This window comes from Acomys minous, assembly GCF_964271855.1.
Source record: "Acomys minous genome assembly, chromosome: 9".
NCBI classification, from domain to species: Eukaryota; Metazoa; Chordata; class Mammalia; order Rodentia; family Muridae; genus Acomys; species Acomys minous.
Window position 1 is genome coordinate 79628395 of NC_140490.1, and position 15935 is coordinate 79644329.

A 15935-nucleotide genomic window follows, 5' to 3' on the forward strand; every position below is an offset into this window, starting at 1 on the left:
AGTGAGTTCTCATGCGTGTTGGCATTCCTCTCTTTCCTGCCTCCGACTAAGGTTTCACCTGCAATTAAGTGATTATGTTGAACAGCCACTAGCCCACTAAACAAAACTATCCCCTTCCCTGTGAGAAGTTTACCTTTTCCAAGTCCCCTATGGCAGAGCTTTCTGGATGATGGGCCTCCCAGAGCCACTGCACCCAATCCATGGCAGACACTAGAGATGTAAGATATACATAAAGAGAGCTCAGTCTCCCCACCTCCAGGGGAAAAGCGGAAGAGCACAGGGTATGTATGACACTGGCCTGTGGATTTGGGTTCCATCACTATTCCTGAACTGTAGCATTGAGTAGTTAAGGTAGTTTTCATGGCAGATGTCAGATCAGGAACCTAAAATTGGTTTTTTCCCTTTCTTTCTGGATACCACTGATTTCTAAAGCCAGAGCTGAGCTTACTGTTCTGGTGAGCACTGCTTACAACCAGAAAGGATTCCTAATCCTGACAGCACACATGCGGAGTTCCATAGCAACTGCCTTCCCTGGATGTCCTTGCTGTTCTCTTATGGGCTTGAGTGTGGGGTGGTGGCTACCCTGCTGTCAACTCTCAATCCCATCAGAAAGTCCTATATTCCTCATCATGCACCTGATGGCTGAACAGTGTATTTCCTTCGCCTCTTCTTATGATAATGCTTTTGCTGTGTATCTGAGGTGACATTAAACTCACTATGGAGCCCAAGCTGGTCTTGAACTCACAATTCCCTTACTTCAGGTTTGCAAGTGCTGGGATTATAGGGCTATCCCTGTATTTCTGGTATATGGTAATGCTTGAACCCTGCTGACTGACAGCAGTGGACCTGAATGTGTGCATCCCAATCTAGTGACCTGCATGCTTGTTAAGCAGGGGAGTTGACATGTTGAGCCACTGAGGCGGGAAGGGCAGCTTTCTGCAAGGGCTTTGTGTAGCTGCAGGAAAGTGCTCAGGGACCAGTTACTGCCCTTCTGCGTCTCCAGCATCAGTGACTTCCTGCTTTGCAGCTTTGTTTCCTTAAATCTCACTGTCTCTTGGAAGTGCTCTACTAAAGGGACGAGATAGTAAATCTAACTTAGGGAATTTACACTTCAAAAATAAGAACAAAACCCAGTTCTCAAATGGGGCCGTTTTGGAATTGGATTGGAAGCCCTGGAACTCTAAGGGATGAATAATCAGTGTCGACATCACTCTGTCTACTGGAAAATGATTCAGAAATTGGCTGTAAGCGATTGAGCTTTCCAAACAACAGGTTTAACACCTTGATGAACATTACCACCAAGATCTGTGACTGTAGGTCCCTCTGTAGCTGACCCCAGATTTACCCCTTGATGTTAAAAGTGCCAATTAAGTAATAAAAACCAAAACATTGGTCAGATGTAGTTAGTTTGAGAATAGAGTTTTACAATGCACATCATGCCATGCCAAGCAAACAAATTAACCTGTCTGAAGATGCACACAGTGATGTGGAAAAGGAGAACAGGGTTCTCAGATTGGACCATCTCTGTGCTGTTTCTGGGAACAGGAAACAGAGGAAACAAATTCTGGATCCAAATAGTTGAGACACAGTTTATGTGATCACCCCCCACCTATTAAAGATGTCTTTAAAGACTCCAGTTGTTCTAGGCTTGATTGAAAGTGTAATGCATTTTAAAACACAATTTTCATATGAAAAGACTCTAAAGGAATTGCCAACAAGTTATCCAACATAAAGGCATGTCTTGTTTGGAAAGTTGCTGAGCATTTCTTAGCTCACCTCTGAAAAAGCATCCTCTCAGTGGTCTCTGGAACTACTAAGGACAAGTGCCCTGTCCTAGGCACCTCTGGGGACCAGGTGGGCTCCTTTGCTGTAGCTCTCTGCTCAGTTTATGAGGACTGAACGCAACCATCTACCCTATTCTGTAGCTCTCTGCTCAGTTTATGAGGACTGAACTCAACTGTCCAACCTTATCTGTTTTATCTCCAGACTATGTGGATTGTGTCAGATGGTCAGTGGGGAAAGATATCTGACCCTGAGGACACAGACTGCATCAGGTCAAGAAGTCATTTCACTTCTGTTATTTCTGCGTCTATAGCTTGGGAAGGAAAAGGAAGAGGGAGAGAGATAAGAATGACAATAAGGTTGACGGACCGTCACCTACAGAGGCACTTGGTCATGTCATGACCACCGCTCTAATATTTCTGCTCTTTCATCCAGACTTCTCTTACTTCCTTAAGCAAGTACTGCAAACATTATTCCAATATGTTGTTTTAAGTTGGAAAACTCTAACACAAGTAGTCAGGGAATTGACTTATGCCATTGAAGATTGTCCATTAGAGCAGCATTTCAGGGATGCTACTTGGGCAAGCATCCTTCTGCGTAGTCATTAACAGGAAACTTCCTGGTTTCCTCATCATCAGTCTTTGGAATACGAAATAGAGAGAGGGGAAAGTGTGTGTGTGTGTGTGTGTGTGTGTGTGTGTGTGTGTGTGTGTGTGTGTGTGTGTGTGTGTGTATGCGCACAGGCACGTGCAAGTGGGGTCAATTGAACTACAATTCTATTGAAAAAATATTAAACTTAGCAATGTTATCCCATGGGAGCTACATTGAAACATTAGTGAGGGCTGGAGATACAGCTCAGTGTTAGAGAGCTTGCACAGTTGTGGGGAGCTGCCTTTAGCGGCTCTTGGCTTAAAACATTGCCCAATTCCACTTTGTCTGTAGATTCCATTTTCTATACCTCTGCCTGGTACATAGCAGGATGAGGTCAGCCCAGGCCACTCCATCCGGACCCTGGGAACTGCTGCCTGACACGTAGCGGGCTCTTCAAGATCCTGGGAGGCTGCTTGCTTATCTTGCTTCCGTATCTGCGTTCCCTCAGAGCTCAATCCCTAATCTTGGAGTTCTTCTTACCAAGGACGGATGGCTGGATATCTGCCATTAGGTTCCCACAGCAGCCCTGCCTTTCCTTGCCCTAGATATTGCCTATATAAACCCTGTAAGAATTTTCAATAAACAGGCCTTGATCAGTGTTCAGACTTGCCCTCATGTCTCCTGTCCTTTACTTTCACTTCGGCACCCCCTCCCAGGTTCCATTTGAAGACCCCGGGGCAGGGCCAGGGCAGAATTGGTGCCCAGACGTGATGCCTGAGGCACATGGGATCATGCAAGAAGCACCGTCTGAAGACTGCAGTCGCATCATACATTGAGGTCGCCACAGAGATAGTCTACTCTGTGAGTGAAGACCCGCAAAGAGGTCGCCATGGAGAAACGCCCACTCTGTAAGTGAAGACCTGCAGAGAGATCACCACGGAGAAGCGCCCACTCCGTGAAAGAAGATCCGAGGTATACAGATGGTGATATTATGGGACAGGGAATTAGTGTACATGAGAAGTTCATAGGTGTACTTAAAGATTCTCTCAAGGCACAAAGAACTAGGGTTAAGAAAAAAGATTTAGTTCATTTTTTCCTTTTTCTCAAGGACATTTGTCCCTGGTTCCCGCAGGAAGGAACCATAAATGAAAAAAGATGGAAAAGAGTGGGTGTTGCTTTGAATGACTAAGTTTGATTAATGAAATCTTGTGTGTTAGATACTTTCATGAGGCTATTAAAATGTATTATGTAGGGGACGGGCTATATGGCCAATATTCTTCCATCTTATCAGAGCTTAGGTTCCTATTTCTCTAGCAGTCTGCCATTTACCAGAAACCAGCTGACCTTGTCGAGGTTCCGCAGTTAGACACCTGTTGTGGTTTATTGTGGGGGCTGGTCATTCTAGACCCCCGAGTTACTCCTTTTCCGGTAAGACTACTGATAAGATCAGATTAAAGACCAGCTGCCTGCGAGCAGCAGTTCCGGGAACCTTTTCCTGACTAACCAGATCCTTCACAACTTTCCTGGAATTTCTCTCTCTGCAATTATAGCAGCTGTAAAGGTAGACACCTGCTGGAGCATTCCAGAGTTAGGTATCCATAACAACCCTTGCTTACACAAATACTCATGCCTCTGTGCCTATATAAACTGTGAAATTTTTCAAAAAATGAGGTTTGTCCAGAATCCAGACCTGCCCTCATTTCTTTGTATCTCCTGTCCCCCCATTTGTCTGCCCCCTCCACAGGTACTCATTGAAGACCACAACAGGACGAATCAGTATTAGATGAAGGTAAAAATTTTCTTAAAGAAGAACTTAGAAAAAGTCTGGGAAAATGTAAAAGCTGGCCTATCCAGTTCTCTCTTCAGGACCACAATTAAGGCTAAAGTCTGTAAATCTCCTCTGCCTGAAGAGTCCCCTCTAAGACCCGGACTCTAGTCAAGGAATTAGGTAAGGCAGCTGCTACTCTTCTTTGTCTGTCTTCTTTGTCTCTCTGTCCCTCCATGTTCATTAGTTTCACTTTGGAGCTCCTCAAACATTTGAACTACTCACAGTGTCAAGGTTGCTCTTTGCCTGTGCCAGGAGATATTGTACCCCCCTGATAAGGATACTGGAAGACGTTCCTGACCTCCAGGAGGGGGAGTCAATCCCCCTCCATTTGGGGAGCACTCTTGGCCCGCCTGATCATCGGGTCTGACCGCTCACTTCATTCTGGTTTTGGTGTAGTCCAAACTTTGTGGCTTTTGGTGCCAATTTCTGTTTTTGTTTATTTGTGTCTATTTGTGTGGACTTTCTCACTATGAGACAAAAAGAATCAATCGCCTTGACTGTTGTCTTAGACCACTGGACAGACTGACTAGGGCACATAACTTGTCCCTCATAGTAAAAAAAGACAAACGTCAATTTTTACTCTTGTCTTTCTCTGGTGTTTAAATGTTGTTTTATATATTATAATCTGTTGGAGAAAAAAGAACAAAATTTTATCTGCTGGCCATTAGCTCTAACTCATTTCAATGATTCTCAAGAAAAGAAACAACAAAAACTGATAGACTAGATCTGTCCTTGGAGCCAGGCTGCCTGGATCAAACTGGCAGAAATCCTAGGGCTGCCTGAACTCCTAATGATGTGCTCTAAAATCCAACCAGCCCAAATCCCTCAAACATGGTAAGTACAAGGTCACTACCCAAACACAAAAATTAGGTGGCTAAAAAATGAGAGCTACTATGATGGGTCTTTCCAGGAACTTGAAGGTAAGCAATGATCAGATAAAGCCACTGGTAAGGTCTTCTTCAGTCTTTGTCACTCCTTGGACTCCTTGGTGATAGGCTCTGAACAACATTCACTATAGAAGCTGTACATTTTCAACAGGGGCTTGTGTAAAAACATCCTGGGCAGGATGCCAACTCAGATACTCCTAGTTTCTCTATTATCTTTCACAGGTTCTGCCTTTAAACATTAAACATTTGGGTGTAAAATCCTTTTAAATTATGTTATAAAATTAAAAAAAACATTTTGTCAGTTTTACTACATGTTTGTTTCTTATTGACTTTAAAGGTATTAAAACTGCATCTCCAGCATATATCTGTAAACTTTTATCTAAAGATTAATGATTTGCTTATTAAATATAATGTTTAAAATTTAAGTTCAAACTCTTGTTTAAAATATATGAGTGCATGTACATTTGTAACACAGATATTATGTGATTCAATCCTAATTCAAAGCACTGTAAAAATCTGGTTTTAGTTCTAAAAGTTATGGTTATACTCTATGACTTCATTCTTAAACAAATGTAATAGGACTCGTTTGTATTAATTACATTCAGTCAATATAAAGTATTAATAACTTTAAATTTTTCTATAAATTATAAATTAAATATATTAGTATCACTGATAAATTTTCTTTAAAAACTGTTGTATTCTATCATGATATGTCATATGGAAACCAAAAAGGTTTCCAACCCCTATAGATCTTGATGCTAAAGTAAAAAAAACTCTAATTTAATGATTATCATTTTACTGTTAACTGTTATGTAACTTCTCAAGGTCTTAGTGTACATCAAAATTATGGTGTGTAAAACAGAAGAGGCAAATTAATGCAGAGGATAAAATTGCTCAGCTGTTACTGTTTTCCTACATTCAGAACAAAGCCATTCCAGTAAAAAAAATGGGTACATTTGAGAGTACAAAAAATGTGTTCTAGCAAACAATGTTATATATTTTTAAAATTTTTTTATTAATTTATTCTTGTTACATCTCAATGGTGTTATATATTTACTTATAAGTAGATATTAGCTCAACATAGATGCTCTTTGAGAGACTCCACCCAGTGGAGGATTAGGACAAATACTGGAAATCATTGCCAAACTCTGGGCAAAAAGCTCTGAATTATATAAAAGAGGGGTCCAGATAAAAAACATTAACAAGTATTTAAGATTATGGATAAACCGTAACTTAATAAAAATCATTAAAAACAGATGACATGGGATTGGGGCTGGATCCCTATACCTATTTAGGCTTTACATTAAGAGGTGCCCAAGTTAACACTCAAATGGCTCAATTAAGGACTGATCATTTAACTTCATTAAATGATTTTCAAAAATTATTAGGATATCAACTGGATAAGACCATACTTGAAGCTTCCTGCTGGAGAGCTCAAACCATTGTTTGACATTCTAAGAGGAGACTCTGATCCCAATTCTGCCAGGTCTCTGACTCCTGAGGCACAGGCTGCATTAATAAAAGTAGAAACAGCCATAAGCCAACAATTTGTATCTTTTATAGATTATAAGAAACTCTTCTTTTTGTCATTGTGCTACACCTCATACACGCACTGGGGTGTTTTGGCAATCCAGCCCACTCCTGTGGGTTCATCTTCCTTCCTCCCCCCAAACGGTTGTCAGCCCTTATTACATTCCAGTAGCAGAACTAATTATTCAGGGTAGAGAACATGGGAGAGGTTATTTTGGCAAGGAACCAGATGTTATACAGCCATACTCCAAAGCTCACATTAATTGGCTTTTTCAAACCACAGAAGACTGGCCAATTGCCTGCTCTTTATTTATTGTTCAGATATTCAACCACTACACGGCTAATAAGTTCCTTCAGTTTATTAAATACCATACATTTGTTTTTCCCAGGAATACCTCCCTAGAACCTCTACCAGAGGCTCTGACCATTTTTACAGATGGTTCCTCCACTGGAAAGGCTGCCTTTATGGCTAAAGGCAAGACCACTGTTTTGACTGCTCCCTATATGTCAGCTCAGCTTGTAGAATTGTATGTTATGTTTTTTGTCTTTAAGACCTTTCCTGACATTCCTTTTAATTTATATACAGACAGTGCTTATATTGCTTATTCTGCTCCCTTATTGGAGACTGTGGCCTTCATTAAACCCTCTACTAAGGCTATATCACTCTTGCTACAAATCCAAGCTGCCATTAGGTCTAGATCTCACCCCTTTTTTATAGGCCACCTCCGGGCCCACACTGGACTCCTGGATCCTCTTTCAGAAGGAAACGCACTTGCAGACCTTGTAACCCGTACTGTCTGTCCTGTTGTTGACTCAGCCTTACAAGGGGCCCAACAGGCACATTCCTTACATCATCTCAATGCTCACACTTTGAGGGTTATGTTCAAAATAACTAGAGAACAGACTCATCAAATAGTTAAAAAAAAAATGCCCTGCCTGTGTTACCTATTTGCCCACTCCTCATTTAGGTGTTAACCCTAGAAGCCTTTTCCTTAATGAAATCTGGCAAATGGATGTTACCCACATCCCATAACTTGGAAACCTCAGATATTTACATGTTACTGTTGATACGTTTATTGGGTTTATTTTTGGCACTCTGCAAACTGGTGAGGCTGGTAAGCACGTCATTGCACATGTCCTCACCTGCCTGGCTACTATGGGAAAACCCAGGACAATTAAAACAGATAATGGGATTGGCTATATTGGTAAAAAAAAAATTCAAATTTTCTGTTCTGCTTTACAAATAAAACATATCACTGATATTCCCTATAACCCTCAAGGTCAAGATATTGTGGAGAGAGCATACCAGACACTCAAAAACACTATCAATAAGATAAAAAGGGGAGACTCATACCCTGTTAAAGGGTCTCCCAGGAGTACTCTTGCTCGTGTTTTGTTTATTCTAAACTTCTTAAATCTCGATGTGAAGGAAAAATCAGCTGCAGATCTTCGACATCCTTCATCAAAAGACAATTACGCCTCAGTATTATGGAAAGATCTGTTGACCTACAAATAGTCTGGCCCTGACCCAATGCTAATATGGGGTCGAGGGTCAATGTGCATGTTTGATATAAAAGCTGGATTGGCAAGATGGCTGCCAGAAAGACTTGTAAAACAGGTTCTTATATTGTGGGCCTGTAGTGACAGACTGACACCTTGCATGTCTAGAGATCTGACTAAGAAAAATCAAAGTATGTACTGTGTCCTGGTCCAATTAATTCCCAGGCTAACTTATTACTCTGAAGAACAATTTTCCCTAGCCTGGGATCCAAAAAATGACCACGGCCTCTTAAGAACAAAAAGAGAGCCTATAACAGCCGTCACCCTTGCGATATTGCTGGGCCTTGAGGCTGTGGGAACCGGGGTGGGTATAACCTCTCTTGTTCTTTCCAATAAGCATTACTATCTGTCAATCGATGAAGACCTTGCTGGAATCTGCCATTTCCCACCTTGAAAATTCCCTTACTTCGCTTGCTGAGATTGTCCTTCAAAATAGAAGAGGTTTAGACTTGCTTCTCCTCCATCAAGGAGGCCTTTGTGCAGCTCTTAAAGAAGAGTGTTGCTTTTGCATGGACCACTCGGGTGTGGTCAAGGACTCCATGGCTAAGTGTGGAGAGCTGCGAGGTGCTGCGCCTTAACATGGCGCATGCTTCCGCCTTCCGCCATCCCGACGGTGAGCGCTCTCTAAGATAAACAAGTCCTCATATGGCAAAAGGCTGTGCAAGGGTCTGATGACAAGCAGTCCTTCTCTGACGCGGACCTATGAGGAGGTGGCACCTGGCATGAGCTGATTGGCCCTTGAGTTGTACTTAAGCTTGGCCCTTCCCTTCTTCGGGGCCATTCCCACTGAGTTTAATCCTGAGTAAAGATCTCGAGAAGAAGTCTGGTTGTTGGTGTCTTATTTCTGCTGGACAGTGCGGCGCCGACAGCTAAGGATAGAAAAGGCCTGGAGCATAGAAAAAGACAGAGGGAACAAGATCAAAACTGGTTCCAAACCTGGTTCTCCACTACTCCTTGGCTAACCACTCTTTTGCCCTCATTGTTAGGACTCATGATAGGTTTGTTACTTCTTTTATCTTTTGGGCCTGGGCTTTTAAATAACTGACCAAATTCATAAAACAGCAAGTGGATGTCATCCAGGCCAAGCCCATACAGGCCCATTATCACAGGCTGGAGCTTGAGGACCAAGGCTATTCAGATGAATAGCAGGCCGTACCTCAGGTGACCCCGCCTAGGACAGGGCCAAGGGCCAAAAAGCAACCTTTGGACCCAATGACGGTTATAGAGGGCACCAGGGGCTCCAGAGCCAATGACGGGATTATGCACAATCAGGACCATATCCAACCTAAGACAGAGATGTCAACCAATTTTTAAAGACATCAAGCTGTTGGATTCTTGATGATGGGTAAGGAATGGTCTGATGAGGTTGATGCAGCCTAAGAATGTACTGTATGCAGCTTGTTAAAAAAGCTTGAAAAATATTCTCCAAAACAAAATACACTCAATACACATGCACACTGTATGAGAAAAGCAAGAACCGGGCAAACAGAACAGCTAGTGGCTCCCAGTCTGCTAAGAAGCAGCCAAATCTAGGGATAGCACACTCTAGACAATGGCTTCATTCGACCAAAAAAAAAAAAGTTGTAGGAAAGCTATTGTAGAAAGAAAAAAATTAGCAGATCGCTGTGATTTGAAGCCAGCTTGGTCTACAAAATGAGTTCAGGACAGCCAACACTACACAGAGAAACCCTGTCTCAAATAACAACAACAACAACAACAACAACAACAACAACAACAAAACCCCCAAAAAAACAAAAAACAAAAAAAAAGGAAGGAAGGAAGGATGAACTGTATTGACTGCCAACAGCTGGGTGCCTCTAGGGCCTCAGTGTCACAGCAGCAGGAAAAGATAATGCAGGTGCCTAGAGGGCTTGGTGCCACAGGTGTAGACTTTCATTCTGCGCCATTTTGTGGCTGCAGAGCTTTTACCAAATTTGAGGGTGGGGTGGGGGAACAGGTTGAGACAGGGTATCTCTGTGTAGCGTTGGCTGTCCTGGACTCACTTTGAAGACCAGGATGGCCTTGAATTCACAGAGATCTGTCTGCCTCTGCCTTGCTGAGATGGCGTGCACCACCATACCCAGCTTCTTCCAAATCTTGATGCCATTTTCATACTCTGTGGGGACAAGACAAGGGAAGCGTGTGGACTCTATTGGATTATAATGTGTTTGTAGATGATGGGTAGGGTGGGGTATTAGAGGAGGGCAAGACATGTAGGAACATGCAACCTAGTGAGACTATGGCACAAAAAATAGCTGACTTGTTTTCATTATTCATTACTCATTAATGTACAAAAACCAAAAGCAATTGGGGAGTTTACATACTACTGAAATTAATAAATAATAAGAGGTTCAATTCATCCCACAGTTAAGCTGCAGGAGTCGGGTGTGGTGGCACCCGCCTTTAATCCCAGCACTCAGGAGGCAGACCCAGGCAGATCTCTGTGAGTTCAAGGCTAGACTGATCTACAAAGAGAGTTCCAGGACACCCAGGGCTATCAGAGAAACCCTGTCTTGAATAACCAAAACCAAAACCACCAACTGATTCCTGGGATACTGGGGAAGAATAATTGGATTTTCTTTGTTTAGAGGTGGTAAAAATAAAAGCCTCTGTGGTGCACACCCTATAAGCCCAGCACTCGGGCACTCAGTAAGGCAGAGAGGGGCAAACTCCTGTGAGTTTGAGAAAAGCTTATTCTATAAAGTGAGTCCAGGACAGCCAAAGGCACACAGAGAAGCCTTATCTCAAAATAATAAATAAATAAATAAATAAAGAGAGAAAGAAAGAAAGAAAGAAAGAAAGAAAGAAAGAAAGAAAGAAAGAAAGAAAGAAAAGGACACAAAGGCAGGGGGACCAATAAGCTAGGCTCTCAAGGCCTGTTCTCCAAGCTTTGCAAGCCTCAAGTGTGTCATAAATGGGGTGATTCTGGACAACAGAGATGGCAGGTTTGGCCTCAAGGCAATGGGTGGATGAGGCCCCTCAGAGGAGCCTCTGTCAGGGAGAGAGCCTAGCACAAGGAGCCATGGTGCTCTAACTTGCTAAACAGGACCTTGAAATAGTCGAAACATTCTTTCAAATACTTTACGGTGTGGTCCCTTTTCAAACATCTGCCAGTGTAGGAGAGTCAGGCGTAGGGTAGCTGAGGTAGAAGAGAAGAAGTTTATGTCCCTCACAGTGAGGCTTCAGAAAAAATCCTGTCATTTCTAACTCAACATTCCTATTTTGGGGGATAGTTCCCAGTGGCTGATAGTGTGGGTGCCGTTCCTTACTTAGTATTCCCTGTGTGTACTCACGTATATTACTTTCTTTTCCCCCACACACACCCTCCTGCTGGAAGCAGAGCTTCCCTGATGAGCTCCACTGTCTGAGTACATGAAGTATAGAGAGTTAGATCACTGGACCTTGTTCCATTGCGTTTCCACACGCAACGAAGGACAAAGCTGCCTCGGCATAGTTCAAGGCCTTTTCCACCTGATGGACAGAATCAGTGGACTGTACATTAGAAAGAGCTTTTTTGTTTTTTAAAAGGCTCATCACCATAGAGTTTATATGCTTTCAGAGACCCAGCATTTGGACTTAAAAACAAATAGGTATGTAGCTCTCCCTGTCATCCGTAGCTCATTCCCCATGGTTTCACTTACCTGTGGTCAACATGGTCTGAAATGTTAGGAGAAAAATCAAGTTATGAGAGAAATAAAAGTTCTTGAGCTCATACATTGATTCATACCTTTCTATTATAATTTCCTTAAGTTTTATTAGTTACTAGTTGTTGTCAATGTCTTTCTGTGCTTAACTGCATATCAACGACATGAATGTATATGAAAAACAGTGTAACTAAGGCTTTGAACAATCTGCAGCTTCAAGGACTGCTATGGGAGCTTGGAGCTCGGAGCGCATCTCCCCTGACTAAAAGGGACCTGGCTCATGTCCTCTGCAGTTATTATCTCAGGTTGCCACTAGTTCTGTTGCTGTTGTTTCGCTTTGGGTTTTTTGAGACAGGGTTTCTCTGTGTAGCCTTGGCTGTTCTGGACTTGGTTTGTAGACCAGGCTAGCCTCAAACTCACAGAGATCCTCCTGCCTCTGCCTCCCTGAGTGCTGGATTACAGGCGTGGGCCACTGCATTTGGCTAAATTGTCACTAGTTTGAGGCAAGTGAATGCTTACAAGTAGAATACGTGTGACAGCTGCCAATACAGCTCAAAGCTTCGATTTTGCAGTTTTCTGTTTCCTTCTTCCCTAGTGGTCTGGCAAATCCATTCCTTCACAGTGTAAAACATGCTCTTAACTACTCTCAGCCCTACCATTAAAAAAATAAATCCCAACTTTCATTAACAATGATATCTTTGGAAATGAATACAGGGCAAAACTTTTACTTATTAATAAATAAAAAATTCACAGCCAGGCGTGGTGGCGCACGCCTTTAATCCCAGCACTCGGGAGACAGAGGCAGGTGGATCGCTCTGAGTTTGAGGCCAGCCTCGTCTACAAAGCGAGTTCAGGACAGCCAAGGCTACACAGAGAAACCCTGTCTCGAAAAAAACAAAAAAAATCACACATTATAATTCAAACAGGCATTTGGATGCAGTGGTGCACACTTTAATCCCAGAACTTGGGAGGTAGAGACAGGTGGATCCCTGAGTTCGAGGCTGGTCTACAGAGGGAGTTCCAGGACCGCCAGAACTATACAAAGAAACCCTGTATCAAAAAACCAAAAACTGCCTTTCCGGCGGTGACAAGCTCCCTAGGAGAACATGTCTCTCGCAAGGGACCTATCTCCTTCATCCCTTTCCAGAAGAGAAGAGGAAACACAAGAAAAAGCGCCTGGTGCAGAGCCCCAGGTCATACTCTATGGATGTGAATGCCCAGGATGCTATGAATCCCCACGGTCTTTAGGCATGTGCACACGGTCATCTTGTGTACTGACTGCTCCACTGCTGTCAGCCCACAGGCGGGAAAGCAAGGCTAACAGAAGGATGCTCCTACTAAACATATTCTTTTACACATGCTTATTCTACTTCACCTACTCTTTTTCCAACAAATAATAACTCCAAATTATACACTAACAAACAAATCTCAAAAGCACCACCTCCTACCTTCCCTAACTATTGTAACACAAACCTTGCCCCTGATACTTCAGCTAATTATATAAATTTAGGATATAATAGTCCAAGAGTCTTCAAAACCCTAAGAAAACATACAGTTTAACTCTGACAAGAACTGTAAGATTCCATCCTACATCTATTGAATGCAAATCAATCACTGTAATTGAGCTAAATCTATGACTATTCTCAACAAACCATAACGACACTAGAATCCTATACTTAACCATTGGGGCTTGCACAGGTATAGTAGGAACAGTTCTAAGCATTTTAATTTGAGCCAAAGTAGGTCAACCTGAGCCCTATTAGAAATAAACAATGTAATCGTTACTGCACACACATTTGCCATAATTTTCTTCATCGTAATACCTATAATGATTGGAGGCTTCAGAAACTGATTACTGCATCTAATAATTGGAGTACCTGATATAGCATTTGCATGAATAAATAATTTAACTTTCTGACTCCTACCTCCTCATTTCTCCTGCTTCTGTCATCATGAAAAATAAAAAGCCAGGGCAGGAAGAGTATCTCGCTCTTTGGCTGGAAATCTAGCCCATGCAGGAGCATCTGTAGACCTAACAGTCTTCTTCCTACATCTATCCCGTGTCTCATCTATCCTAGGTGCTATCAACTTTATACCACTATTATTACTATAAAGCCACCTGCCATAACACAGTATCAAACACCAGTACTCATCACAGCTCTACCGTGGCTACTCTCCCTTCCAGTATTAGCCGCAGGTGTTACTATACCTCCTCCTGTACAACCTACTCTGATCCTGCTGGATGGGGTGGACCAACTCCTTATCAACATTTATTCTGATTCTTTGGTTACCCAGAACTCTATATCCTTAAGCTCATAGGATTCAGAATTATTTCACATATCTTCGCTTATCCGGGTAAAAAAGAGCCTTTCAGATATACAGAAAGAGTGTGAACTATATCTATTGGCTTCCTCGGATTTATTGTTTGAGCCCACCATATATTTACAGTAAACACCTGAGTCTCCTTCACACCAGCCACTATAATTATTGCTATTCCAACTGGCATAAAGTTTTTAGTTGACTTGCTACACTCCATGGAGACAACACAAATGATCCATAGCTAGACTATGAGCCCCAGGGTTCATCTTCTTATTCACAGTCCACACTCCGTAGAGTTAACATTAAATGATGCCCAGGTAGACTATGAGCCTCAGGGTTCATCTTCTTTTCTGCTTATCAAACTCTGAGGATACAATATCATTCTTGAAATCCGGGGTTGTTCTATTTTTTTTCTCCATGGAGTCTTTCAGTGTTTGGAGACAGAAACCAATATAGCTACTGCTTCCACTGTAACTTTTACCCATAACTGGGATTAAATCCTACCAGAGCAAAGGCCTCCAATGTGGATTTGTGTGTCACAGACTCAATAGCTCATCAACAAGGCAGGAAATCAGCTAAGAACTTGACCCATGAAAATTACACCAAGAGGAATTGCTTGTGAGATATTTAGTAAACTGCTCCATGGCAAGCACACTTGCTGTTGAGAGCAAGTGCAGCTGTGGGTCAGACTCCTTCTTTAGTGTTCAACATGGTCTTACAAAGTCTTTGTCCAGAAACATGATGATGGTCAGATGAGGCTTTGCTATGTAATCACTTAAGGACTTCTCACAGAGAGCAGCACCTACGTTCTTTTAACACATAACATAGGGTCACATGGCCCTTCCTGAACTTTTGTTGTATGTAATGTGGCCAGTGTGTCACAGAGGTTCTTAATTTCAGAGACCTCTTTGTAATCACCACCACATTGTCACATATTTTGGAGCAATTACCATCCACTAATATGGGCTAATTCTTCCTCTGGTCTACTATTTTCCCTTCTATAAGTACACAGAAAATCTGCACTTTTTACTTTACATTTTAAAAACACACATCTTTTCCAATTTTTTCTTTTTTTGCTTACTGAGACTCCCAAATGCAGTTTAGGTACATGGCACAGGACAGAAGTTAGACATATAAGAAGTGCTTTAGAGGCCAAAATCTACTTCCTATGTAACATGATTATTTTCTGTGTGTTCAGTGTGACAAATGCTAACAAAAGACTCCAAAGATAGTAACTGGGGGGAGGAGACCCAGGAGGTACAGGTATGTCAATTTTAAAAGTAAAGCAGTTGGAAGGTGGTCATAGGAATGATCATGAAGTAAACTGAAATCTTAGCATCCTGACTAGTAGATTTTGAGTGATTATAAACAAAATTGTTTATCATGTCGACTTTCTATAATTATTTTAAAGTTTTGAATTATGCCTACATGAGAAAAACAGTGTTTAACTCAAGTACAGAATTCTTGGTTTAGCAAGCATACTGTAGGACACATTTGTATTTTAAAGAGTATTTTATTAATAATTTTGATATTATTATGCCTGGATTTTTCAAGGATGAGTTAAGAGGGTAGGTTGAGATTGTAACAAATAAGACCTAATATATACAGCATTTAAGCTCAAAATAGTATATAAATTGATGCTTTGTGATCAATCCTTCAGATGTTCAGATGTTTCATCTCTATATACTAGGTCTCCAGCTGAGGTGGTTCAGCCTTGCTGAAGGAAGGATGGCACTGAAGGCATGCTCGGAGATTTCATAGGCATGCCTGACTTCCAGTGCCTTGCTCTGCTAT

The 15935-nt window shown here is 42.0% G+C and overlaps 1 long non-coding RNA gene across 1 annotated transcript; it reads left to right on the forward strand.

Annotated features, from left to right (window-relative positions):
• Positions 1-3012: 3012 nt before the first annotated feature.
• On the forward strand, positions 3013-4768 carry LOC311604499. The gene is made up of 2 exons (XR_014781522.1): positions 3013-3345; positions 4118-4768. It is a non-coding gene; the product is annotated as an uncharacterized lncRNA (long non-coding RNA).
• Positions 4769-15935: the final 11167 nt, after the last annotated feature.